Source organism: Bos indicus x Bos taurus, chromosome 16, assembly GCF_003369695.1.
Source record: "Bos indicus x Bos taurus breed Angus x Brahman F1 hybrid chromosome 16, Bos_hybrid_MaternalHap_v2.0, whole genome shotgun sequence".
Lineage (NCBI taxonomy): Eukaryota > Metazoa > Chordata > Mammalia > Artiodactyla > Bovidae > Bos > Bos indicus x Bos taurus.
The window spans coordinates 50,354,074-50,365,730 of NC_040091.1; the positions used below are offsets into that span (position 1 = coordinate 50,354,074).

The 11,657-nt window shown below is 44.7% G+C and overlaps 1 pseudogene; it reads left to right on the plus strand.

Annotated features, from left to right (window-relative positions):
- Nucleotides 1-8,821: 8,821 nt before the first annotated feature.
- On the plus strand, nt 8,822-10,811 carry LOC113906220 (annotated as a pseudogene).
- The last annotated feature ends 846 nt before the right edge of the window (nt 10,812-11,657 follow it).

Genomic DNA, 11,657 nt, shown 5'->3' on the forward strand with positions numbered 1-11,657 from the left:
CCTACAACATGAGAGAGAGAACTTTACACATGGACATCACCAGATGTCAATACCGAAATCAGATTGATTATATTCTTTGTAGCCAAAGACGGAGAAGCTCTATACGGTCAGCAAAAACAAGACGAGGCACTGACTAGCTCAGATCATGAACTCCTTATTGGCAAATTCAGCCTTAAATTGAAGAAAGTAGGGAAAACCACTAGGCCATTCAGGTATGACCTAAATCAAATCTGTTATGGTTGATTATACAGTGGAAGTGACAAATAGATTCAAGGGATTAGATCTGATAGAGTGCTTGAAGAACTATGGATGGAGGTTCGTGACATTGTACAGGAGGCAGTGATCAAGACCATCCCCAAGAAAAAGAAATGCAAAAAAGCAAAATGGTTGTCTGAGGAGGCCTTACAAATAGCTGAGAAAAGAAGAGACGTGAAACGCAAAGGAGAAGAGGAAAGATGTATCCATTTGAATGCAGAGTTCCAAAGAATAGCAAGGAGAGATAAGAAAGCCTTCCTCAGTGATCAATGCAAAAAAAGAGATGAAAACAACAGAATGGGAAAGACTAGAGATCTCTTCAAGAAAATTAGAGATACCAAGGGAACATTTCATGCAAAGACAGGCACAATAAAGGACAGAAACAGTATGGACCTAACAGAAGCAGAAGATATTAAGAAAAAGTGGCAAGAATACACAGAACCATACAAAAAAGATCTTCGTGACCCAGATAACCACGATGGTGTGATCACTCACTTAGAGCCAGACATCCTGGAGTCCGAAGTCAGGAGGGCCTTAGGAAGTATCACCACACACAAAGCTAGTGGAAGTGATGGAATTCAAGTGGAGCTATTTCAAGTCCTAAAAGATAATGCTGTCAATGTGCTGTACTCAATATGCTGGCAAATTTGGAAAACTCAACAGTGGCCACAGGACTGGAAAGGGTCAGCTTTCATTCCAATCCCAAAGAAAGGCAATGCCAAAAAATGTTCAAACTACTGCACAATTGCACTCATCTCACACGCTAGGAAAGTAATGCTCAAAATGCTTCAATCAAGGCTTCAACAGTACATGAACCGAGAACTTCCAGATGTTCAAGCTGGATTTAGAAAAGGCAGAGGAAGCAGAGATCAAATTGCCAACATCCATTGGATTATCAAAAAAGCAAGAGAGTTCCAGAAAAATATCTACTACTGCTTTATTGACTATTCCAAAGCCTTTGAAGTCAAGGCCCACCTGACTTCAGACTCCAGGATGTCTGTCTCTAAGTGAGTGATCACACCATTGTGGTTATCTGGGTCATGAAGATCTTTTTTATGGAAAATTCTTAAAGAGATGGGAATACCAGAACACCTTACCTGCTTCGTGAGAAATCTGTATGCAGGTCAAGAAGCAACCATGAGAACTGTACATGTAACAACCGACTGGTTCCAAATAGGAAAAGGAGTACGTCAAGGCTATATATTGTCACCCTGCTTATTTAACTTACACGCAGAGTACATCATGTGAAATGCTGGGCTGAATGAAGCACAACCTGGAAACAAGATTGCCTGGAGAAATAACAATAACCTCAAATATGCAGATGACACTACCCTTATGGCAGAAAGTGAAGAGGAACTGAAGAGCCTTTTGTGAAAGTGAAAGAGGAGAGTGAAAAAGCTGGCTTAAAACTCAACATTCAAAAAACAAAGATCATGGCATTTGGTCCCATCACTTCATGGCAAATAGATGAGGAAACAGTGGAAACTGTGACAGACTTTACTTTATTGGGCTCTAGGATCACTGCAGATGTTGACTGCAGCCATGAAATTAAAAGATGCTTGCTCCTTGGAAGAAAAGCCATGGCAAACCTAGACAGCATATTAAAAAGCAGAGACATTACTTTGCTGACAAAGGTCCACCTAGTCAAAGCTATGGTTTTTCCAGTAGTCATGTATGGATGAGAGAGTTGGATCATAAATAAAGCTGAGCATTGAAGAATTGATGCATTTGAACTGTGGTGTTGGAGAAGACTCTTGAGAGTCCCTTGGACTGCAAGGAGATCCAATCAGTCAATCCTAAAGGAAATCAGTCCTGAATATTCATTGGAAGGACTGATGCTGAAGCTGAAGCTCCAGTACTTTGGCCACCTGATGCAAAGAACTGACTCATTGGAAAAGACCCTGATGCTGGGAAAGATTGAAGGCAGCAGGAGAAAGGGACAACAGAGGATGAGGTGGTTGGATGGCATCACCAACTCGATGGACATGAGTTTGAGCAAACTCTGGGAGTTGGTGATGGACAGGGAAGTCTGGCGTGCTGCAGTCCTTGGGGTGGCAAAGAGTCAGACACAACTGAACTGAACTGAACCTGATCATCCAGTGGCTAAGACTCCACACTCCTAATGCAGAGGTGCCAGGAGCCAGCGTGGGAGTCCCCACCCATGACTGCCGGGAGCCAGCACAGGAGTCCCCACCCCATGACAAGGTCATGTGGGAGAGATCTGGTGGGCAAGGTGAGCCAGAACTCGAGGGGTGCCCCTCTGGGCCTACCTGAGCATCTACCCCAAAACCTGAGCCTGTCTGTTTTACTGCTTCATGACTTTCACCAACTCCTTTGACAGTCACGAGGGGCTATTCCCAACCACTCTTATCTGTAAGAAAAGCAACTTAGAGCTCTAGTTACTAAGTCTCCAGGGTATAATAAGGTGTGTTCCAATTGTGATCCCCTCAGAAAGCCTTCTAACCTGCCTAACAGGTTTCCGGACTCCAACAGCTATGCATGTGATTGTTTGCGACCTTCCAGCCGTATGAGGCACAAGGAGACTGTTACAATGCAGAGCCTCCCAGGGAGTTAGAAATTGTTAAAATAAAATCAATAGACGAATTCTTTGTCGAGTTAATGCCTGCTGCCAAGTTTCCATATTTCCCACCCACTGTGTCCCTGAGAGTGTATTGATTAATATAGTTTATATAAGTATAAACTTTAATGTTAATAATAACCTTAGACTCCTGAGCTAATAAATTCTTCCTTTAATTACCCCCGCTGCACCCTTGCCCTATAGGAATGCAACTTTGCCTAGTGCTTTTGGGGAGTGGTACTAAACTCTAAAGTCACCTTTGGAGAAAATAAGTTTTTCTGGTTGACTAACTCTTATCAGAAGAAAAATGTTAGCAGGTCTCCTGACCAGAACATGATGTAAATCATAAAGCCTTTGTATCTGAAGAAAAGCCTGGTTTCAAGGTCTGCTGACCTTGCATGACTTTACATCCCCTATTATCTTCTATGTACAACTTTGGGTATAAAAGCCCCTGCTGGAAATAAAGCTACGGACCCTGCTCACTAAGCTCGGTCTCCCCATGTCATTCTTTCTCGTCTCCTTTTCTTTCCTTTTGTCTCTACTCTTTCTTCAGGCCAAAGTAATTGGAGCGTGGAGGTATATTAATTTCCCACATAAATCAATTGTAATTAGGCCTCTGATTCTCTCCACTGACGCTATCCCTTTTCGCCAACGCCGTCATCCTGAAGGAATCCCTGGATCCAACCAGGGATGGACCCCGGTACAGAGGCCTGGGTTTGATACCTGCTCAGGAAAATGGATCCCCCTTGCCAATATAAGACCCAGTGCAGCCAAATAAATAATGAATATATTTGTGACTACTTTAAAAAAAGTAAAAAACATAAAATACATTTAGACATTTCTATGGACTTCCCATTAAGGTCAAGGAGAAGCATGCTCTCCAAACAACTCTCTGCCCACCTCACCCCACCCCTACATTTTCACAACTGTTCACAATGAGGGCTTAAAAATTATATCTCCTTCTCTACTTTATCTTCATTTGTTTTGGTCGCTAAGCTGTCTCGGACTCTTTGGGACCCCATGGACTGTAGCCTACCCAGCTCCTCTGTCCATGGTATTTTCAGGCAAGAATATTGGAGTGCATTGCCATTTCCTCCTCCAGGGGATCTTCCTGACCCAGGATTCGAATTCGTGTGTCTCCTGCATTGGCAGGCAGATTCTTTACCGTTGAGCCACCAGGGAAATCCTCTTTCTCTTCATAGTGACCTAGTATTTCTCTTGTGCCTGGAATTTTATGTGGCTAGTTTTCTTTGTCACCTGCTTATCAATAACATTTTCCAAAGGCTCAAACACATCAGAACTGTTTAATTTCTGGAACCCCCTTTTCACTGCAGACTGATGGCATTCTCAACCCACTCACAGCCCTGCCCTCTTGACCCTTCCTCTGCCGTCATCCCTCTGACTCTTGGCCTTTCTCCTGTATGGTTCCCTTTTCCTGGAACCCCTTTGATGTTTACTCTCTTATTTTGCTGAAGTCAGTAGCTTCCTGAGAAGGGAGCTTGTCTGAAATGTGTTTATTCTGTTCATCACCTGTGGATAGTTTGGTAGGGTATAGAATTCTAAATTCAAAATACTTTTCCTTCAAACTTTCTGAAGTCATAGTTTTTAACTGTTGGCTTCCAGGGCTGCTGTGTAAAAGGTCAAAGTCATTATGATTCTTCACCATTTGTGTGTGATATTTGTTCTCTCTGAAAGATTTTAGGATTTTCTCATTATCCTTCAGTTCAGTTCAGTAGCTCAGTAGTGTCCAACTCTTTGTGACCCCATGGGCTGCAGCACGCCAGGCTTCCCTGTCCATCACCAACTCCCAGAGCTTGCTCAAATTCACGTCCATCGAGTCGGTGATGGCATCCAACCATGTCGTCCTCTGTCATCTGTCCCTTCTCCTCCTGCCTTCGATCTTTCCCAGCATCAGGGTCTTTTCCAACGAGTCAGTTTTTTGCATCAGGTGGCCAAAGTATTGGAGTTTCAGCTTCAGCATCAATCCTTCCAGTGAATATTCAGGACTGATTTCCTTTAGGAGGGACTGGTTGGATCACCTTGCAATCCAAGGGACTCTCCAACACCACAGTTCAAAAGCATCAATTCTTCAGTACTCAGCTTTCTTTATAGTCCAACTCTCTCATCACATCTTTATTCTTGGTGTTCTCAAATAACACAACAATATACCTTGATGTGGGCTTTGCTCATGGTACTGTGCACACAGTGGTTCTCTCCATTCTACATATTCATGTCCTTTAGTTTTGGAACTTTGTGAAGAACAAGCCTCCTCCATAGTCTATGTTCTGTCTTGATGAAATTCCTTTTACATTCTGACTGGACCTCTAATTTTAATCTTCTGTTCTCACATAGTGTTTACCTCTATTTCTGGTAAATATTCTTTTTAAAGTTTTATTTATTTATTAATACTTTTGGATGCAGTGGGTCTTCATTGCTTCTCAGACTTTCTCTAGCTGCAGCAAGCTGTGGCCACTCTGCTTCTCATTGTGGTAGTTTCTGTTGTTATGGAGCATGGGCCCTTGGCATGTGGGCTCAGTAGTTGTGGCACACAGGCTTGGTTGCTCTGTGGCATTTGGGATCTTCCCAGTGAGTGTTAGTCGCTCAGTCATGTCCGACTCTTTGTGACCCCATGGACTGTAGCCCACAGGCTCCCCTGACCCTAGAATTCTCCAGGCAAGAATACTGGAGCAAGGCTGGCATTAGGTGATTGGTTAGTGTTGGGGGAATATTGTAATTTCCTCGGTTCTGTCTCACCTCAGCAAAAATTTGAAGCGATGGATGGACCTGTGTTACAGCCCCATGTAATTTCCTCAGACAGAACAGTGTTAAGTCCATTTAAATTGATAAATGTCTCTGAAATTTTCTATTTTCTCTTCCTCTAGAGGTTTTGTATATCCTTAGTCTGCTTTATTCATGGATAATTGGCTTTGTTTGAAGCTATTGTAAATCATAATTTTAAGAATTTGCTGCTTTACAGAAATACAATTGGAGTTTGTATACTGATTTTTTTTTTTTATGTATACTGATTTTATGTAGAGCTACCTTGCTAAACTCTCTTACTGACTCTAATATTGTATTTCTGAATTACATTGTTTCATGTACAAACACAACCATCATATGTGAATTATGCCAGTTTTATTTCTTCCTTTCCATGTTACAGACCAGCTCCATGTTACAGCTCAGTTTTATTTAGAAAGCAAAGGAAAATATGTCCTTGAAGCCTGAGGGCGGGCTGACTAGAAAGATGTGTAGAGAAGAGAAGCCCCCAATCCTTCTAGGCTTCTTCCTTTTACACATTTGTCTCCTCCCCTGAGTCTGCCCTGTGTAAATTGGGCTGGCCGGGAGTGCTGTTTGTTTTATCTGAGGTCCTCACTCCTGTCCTCGGACATTCCTTTGCTCTATTTTCGTGGGCTTTTCCCTTCTTTGTCTTTTAGCCGCCGCCATTTTGGACTCCTTTATTCTAACTACCTAACAGTTAGGGCGGGTATTTTTACCTAACATGGGGCTTGAGAACTGGCTGGTTTAGATCCAGGGGGCTCATGGCAACGGTTGCTCTGGGGTTCAGTCAGTTCCGGAGATGACCTTAGTGCAGAGCTCCACACTTGTGACCTTGGTACAAAGCCTCACACCTGTGACCTTGGTAGGGGGCTCCACAACAGTGAGAACTGTAGACAAGGCCCATGGATAGATGCTGAAATTAGTGATGAGGATGTGTGATGAGAAAGAGGATGTTGTCAGAGTCTCTAAGTAGCTTCCTACTGGATATTTATTGGTTATAGTGACTTTACGACAGAGAAATCCACCTTACCATGATATCAAGGTGAACGTTGCTGGCCAAGAGACAGATGGATGCTGTGTTATCCCCGTTATGATGCCCAAGGACACAGCACTTCTTGCCAAAATGTATGAGCTCATTGTAATCTGGAGAAAACATTAGACATGTCCAAGTTAAGGGGCAATCAACAAAATAAACTTTAGAAGTGTCAAGGTTATGGGCAACAGGCAAACCCTGAATATCCAGGACTGATTGGAATGGACACAGGAGCCATGACGACCAAAGGCCATGTGGGTCCAGGGCAAAGGGCATTGTGGGAAAGCCACCACACCTAAGTAAGTCTTGTAGTGGCCAGTGCTGTGCTCAAGCAGCTGCCTGCTCTTCAGAATCTCATAAGGCTGTGTTAGTTGTGAGCATCAGGAGGACTTGGCAGTACTGTCCACTCTTTGCAACCCTATGGACTGCAGCCCGCCAGGCCCCTCTGTCCATGGAGTTTCCAGACAAGAATACTGGAGTGGGTTGCCATTTCCTTCTCCAGGGAAATTCCCTGACCCAGGGTTGAACCTGTGTCTCTTGCATTGCAGGTAAAGCCCAGGAGAACCTGGGTGGAAGGTATATGGGAACTCTCTATACTAATTTCTCAACTTTTCTGAGGTCCTAAATTATTTTCCAAATAAAAACCAGGACACACACAATGGGGCATCACTACCCACTCACTATCTTTATTTTTTTTTCTTTTATTCTTTTTACTGGAGTATAATTGCTAGCTTTAAAAAGACCAAAATAGGGACTTCCCTGGTGGTCCAGTGCTCCCAGGGCATGGGCCCCTAGTTCAATCCATGGGCAGGAAACTAGATCCCACATGCTGCAGCAACTAAGAGTTTGAGTGCCCCAACTAAGAGTTCGAATGCCACAAGTAAGGATCCCACGTGATGCAACAAAGATCTTGTGCGCCACAACTAAGACCCAGCACAGCCAGAGAAATAAACACACGTTAAAAAGACCAGAAATCCCTAGTGTTAACCAGGAGGTAGAGCAACTGGAGGTTTCACACCTTGCTGGTAGAAACATAAAATATGTCAACTATACAAGAGCCACTTAGGAAAATGATCTGGCAGATCTGACAGTGTCAGTCATATTCCATACCCCACGTCCCCTAAACTCCACTGCACCCAGGTCTTCAGTTAAGAAAACTGGAAGCACAGAAACACACAGCCCTGAACATGCTTGCTGGTAGCAGCTCATCCACCAGGGCAAACCCCGCCCAGCGTCCACCAGCAGGGAAGGAAGCACAAGCTGAGTGGCGGGTTGGGTGCTGTTTGGGGGTACAAGGCCGTGAACTGCTGAAAGGAGCAGCACCCTGGAAGGATCTGGACCTCCTTATGCTGAGAGAACAAGCCTGACATGCAAGGGGGTGGACAGCAGGATTTCATTTACATAAAATCCAGAAACAGGCAAGACTCCAGTGAGTGGACGGGCAGGGAGGGGCGGCTGGGACTTTTCGGCTATACGTTTGTTGACTCATCCGACTGTACTCTAGAAATGGAAGCATTTCACTTTAAAAATCATATGTCAATAACCTTTTCAAAACGTAGATAAAATTAATACATTAAAAAGCAAGAACAGGGACTTCCCCGATGGTCTAGTGGTTAAGACTCCATGCTTCCAATGCAGGGGGCACAGGATCAATCCCTGGCTGCAGAACTAAGATCCCACAATGCTGCGTTGAGAGGCCTCCCCCCCCCCCCCCCCCGCCAAAAAAAAGAAATAAATTAACACAACACTGTAAATCAACTACAACATTGTGAATCAACTATACTTGAATAAAATAAATGTTAAAAAGCAAGAACACCCAGAATACTTCTGGAAAATCAAAGTCCTGAAGGGGTCCTCGCCTTACAGAGGGTAGAGCGTCTTCAGACCCGGAACTAGAACAGGGTGGAGCAGCAGAGGGCGGAACAGAGGAGGACACCCTGTGGACTCCTGGCACAGGGCGGCTCAGACTTCCCGAGGCAATTCCAGGTACTTTCCTAAGGAAGAACCCTGCCGCCCCCGGGACGCTGGGAACGCAGGGCCCGCGCAGCCTCGGTTCACCGCGCGGCCAGCAGGTGGCGGTGCTGCCGACCCCGACGGGCCGCAGCCGCGCTCCTCCTTCTGGCGACTCCCGGAGGCGCGGCTTCCTGCAGGTGCACGTGGAGGCAACTCTCCCCGCGATGCCCCGAGTAGCTGGTGACCCAGCAGCTGAACGCAAGGCTGGTCCTTCATCCATGTGCGCTGCCTCACAGCCTCCACGTGTACCCTCAGGCCAGAGTGGGAAGCAGTTACTAGGCTGCCTCTCTGAGCACGGGGTGGGAGTAACACCCCCTCTCCAGCCCTCGAAGCTGCCTGTGCGGGAAACTGGAGCCCTGGACCACGGAGGGGCCTAGGGCTGGGGAGTAGGGAGCCGGTTCATCCAATACACTTTTTTTTAGGGCGTTTGTAGCCAAAGATAAATCAACGATTAGTAAGGAGGAGCCCCATTTTCAGCAACGAGATGTTTTCAATCACTGGAAAGTCCTTCTTTCTCATTGAAAGGATGGAAAATCTGTATGAAATACGAAAGCTTCCTTTTAAATGCATGGCCAAAGTGAGAGAAAGAACAGGAGGGAAATAGCAAACCCAAATGCAATGAAATCAAAACCATAGGGCTTCGCTGGTGGTCCAGTGGTTAAGAATCCACTTGCCAATGCAGGGGACACGGGGTCAATCCCTGGTCCTGGAAGATCCCACATGCAGTGGAGCAACAAATCCTTCGAGACACAACTACTGAAGCCGGCGCCCCCAAGAAATAGTAACCCCAGCTCTCTGCAACTACAGGAAGCCCTCAGGCAGCAACGAAAACCCAGGGCAGCCAAAAATAATAAGCAAATAATTTTCTTAAAGGGGGACCATAAGAGGGGCTGAGCCCCAGGATGTGCCGTTGGAGGAGGGGGCAAGAGAAGGGGACAGGCAGGGAGGAGTGGACCCAAGCAGAATGTGAGGTCAGCTGGAGGTCAGTGTAGGGGGTGAGGCTGAGGACACCACTTATCAAGAGGGCAGGATTCTGTATTCATTCCCATTTCTCCCAGCCCGGTGGGGGCCTAGCACTTTAAAATAACTGCATGTCAAATGAGCAGATTCTTCCTGTGAAGACGGCTGGCTACTCGGGCTGCAGGTTTACAGAGGAAGGAACTGGGGACACAGAAGGAACAGGACAGCCCAGCTAGCTGACCCAGAAATGTGTCCTGGAGGATTAATCTTAATCATGACACTTCCAAGAAAACATCTGAGCATATTAGTATGAAAGGAAACAGACTTTTGACTCTAAGGAAACCAACGAAACTGTGAGATTTGGCATAATTTTTTGCACAAAAAGAAAAGAAGGAATTCCAGAGTTTTCTTCTGGTTTCACTAAGAAATCGCACAGTTGCCCATAAGAAATAATAAATGACTTACTCTTTTTCTTTTTAAAAAGATAAAAACAATTCCACAGCTTTTGTTTTCATTTGACACAAGCATGATCAAAATCATGAATAAATGTTTTGAACCTGTGTCCATCAACAGATAAATGGATCTCGTCTCTTCTCTGCCATATCCTATCAGGGTTGAATTTACTCCCTGCCAGGTCTTCTCACCGGAGAAGGCAATGGCACCCCAGTCCAGTACTCTTGCCTGGAAAATCCCATGGATGGGGGAGCCTGGTAGGCTGCAATCCATGGCATCACTAAGACTCGGACACGACTGAGCGACTTCACTTTCACTTTTCACTTTCATGCATTGGAGAAGGAAATGGCAACCCACTCCAGTGTTCTTGCCTGGAGAATCCCAGGGACGGGGGAGCCTGGTGGGCTGCCATCTCTGGGGTTGCACAGAGTCGGACACGACTGAAGTGACTTAGCAGCAGGTCTTCTCACAAGACTTTCAGGATCAAGTAATTCCAGGACAAGAAGCAAAAGCAGGATTGTCCCATTCCTCAATGGATTTAAATGAAAACTGGTAATAAAATCAGGTACAACTACAAGAGAAGACATTGGAGAAGAACCAGGCTGGGTCTATAAGGAGCCCCCATGGGAGGTGGCACAGATTTATGCTGTGTCAAGGTCACTTGCATCTTACTGTATCACTCTGAGAACATCACTACTGTTTGAAAAGCTGGATGAGTTTTAGTGGGAAATGATTTTTCTCTTTGCGTCAGTGTTTCTGCACTAGTGCTTTGGCTTAGTGATAAATATGTAAGACCTTTTGTTGGGAAAAAACAACAGATGAAAGAATAAAGAAGATGTGGTATACGGAGGACTTTCCTGGTGGTCCAGTGATTAAGACCCTGAGTTCCCAGTGCAGGGGGTCTGGGTTTGATCCCTTTTCAGGGAACTAGATACCACATACTAGAGCTAAGAGATTGCATGCTGCAACCAAGATCTGGCACAGTCAAGTAAATAAATAAATATTTTAAAAAGAAAATGTGGTGTATATATACTCAATGGAATACTACTCAGCCATAAAAAGACTGAAATTCTGCAACTTACAACAATGTGGATGGACATAGAGATTACTATGCTTAGTGAAATCAGTCAGATAGGAAAAGACAAATACCACATGTTATTACTTATATGTGATGCCTTTTTTTGGCCATGAAGTTTGCAGGATCTTAGTTTTCCAACCAGGAATTGAACCTGGGTCCCCGCAGTGAAAGCACTGAGTCCTACCTAACCCCTGGACCACCAGGGAATTCCCTGTACTTGGAAACTTCAAAATAAAACAAACTAGGGAATACATTTAAACAGAATCAGACTCACATATATGAGAACAAACTAATGGCTACCAGTGGGGAGAAGGGCGGGAGAGGGGCAAGACAGGAGTATAGGATTAACAGATACAAACTACTGTGTATAAACATAGATAAGCAACAGGGATTTACTGTACAGCACAGGAAAATATAGCCATTATTTTGTAATCACTTTAAATGGAGTAAATCCATTAAAGTGTTGAATCACTATGTTGTATACCTGAAACTAATACCGTAAATCAACC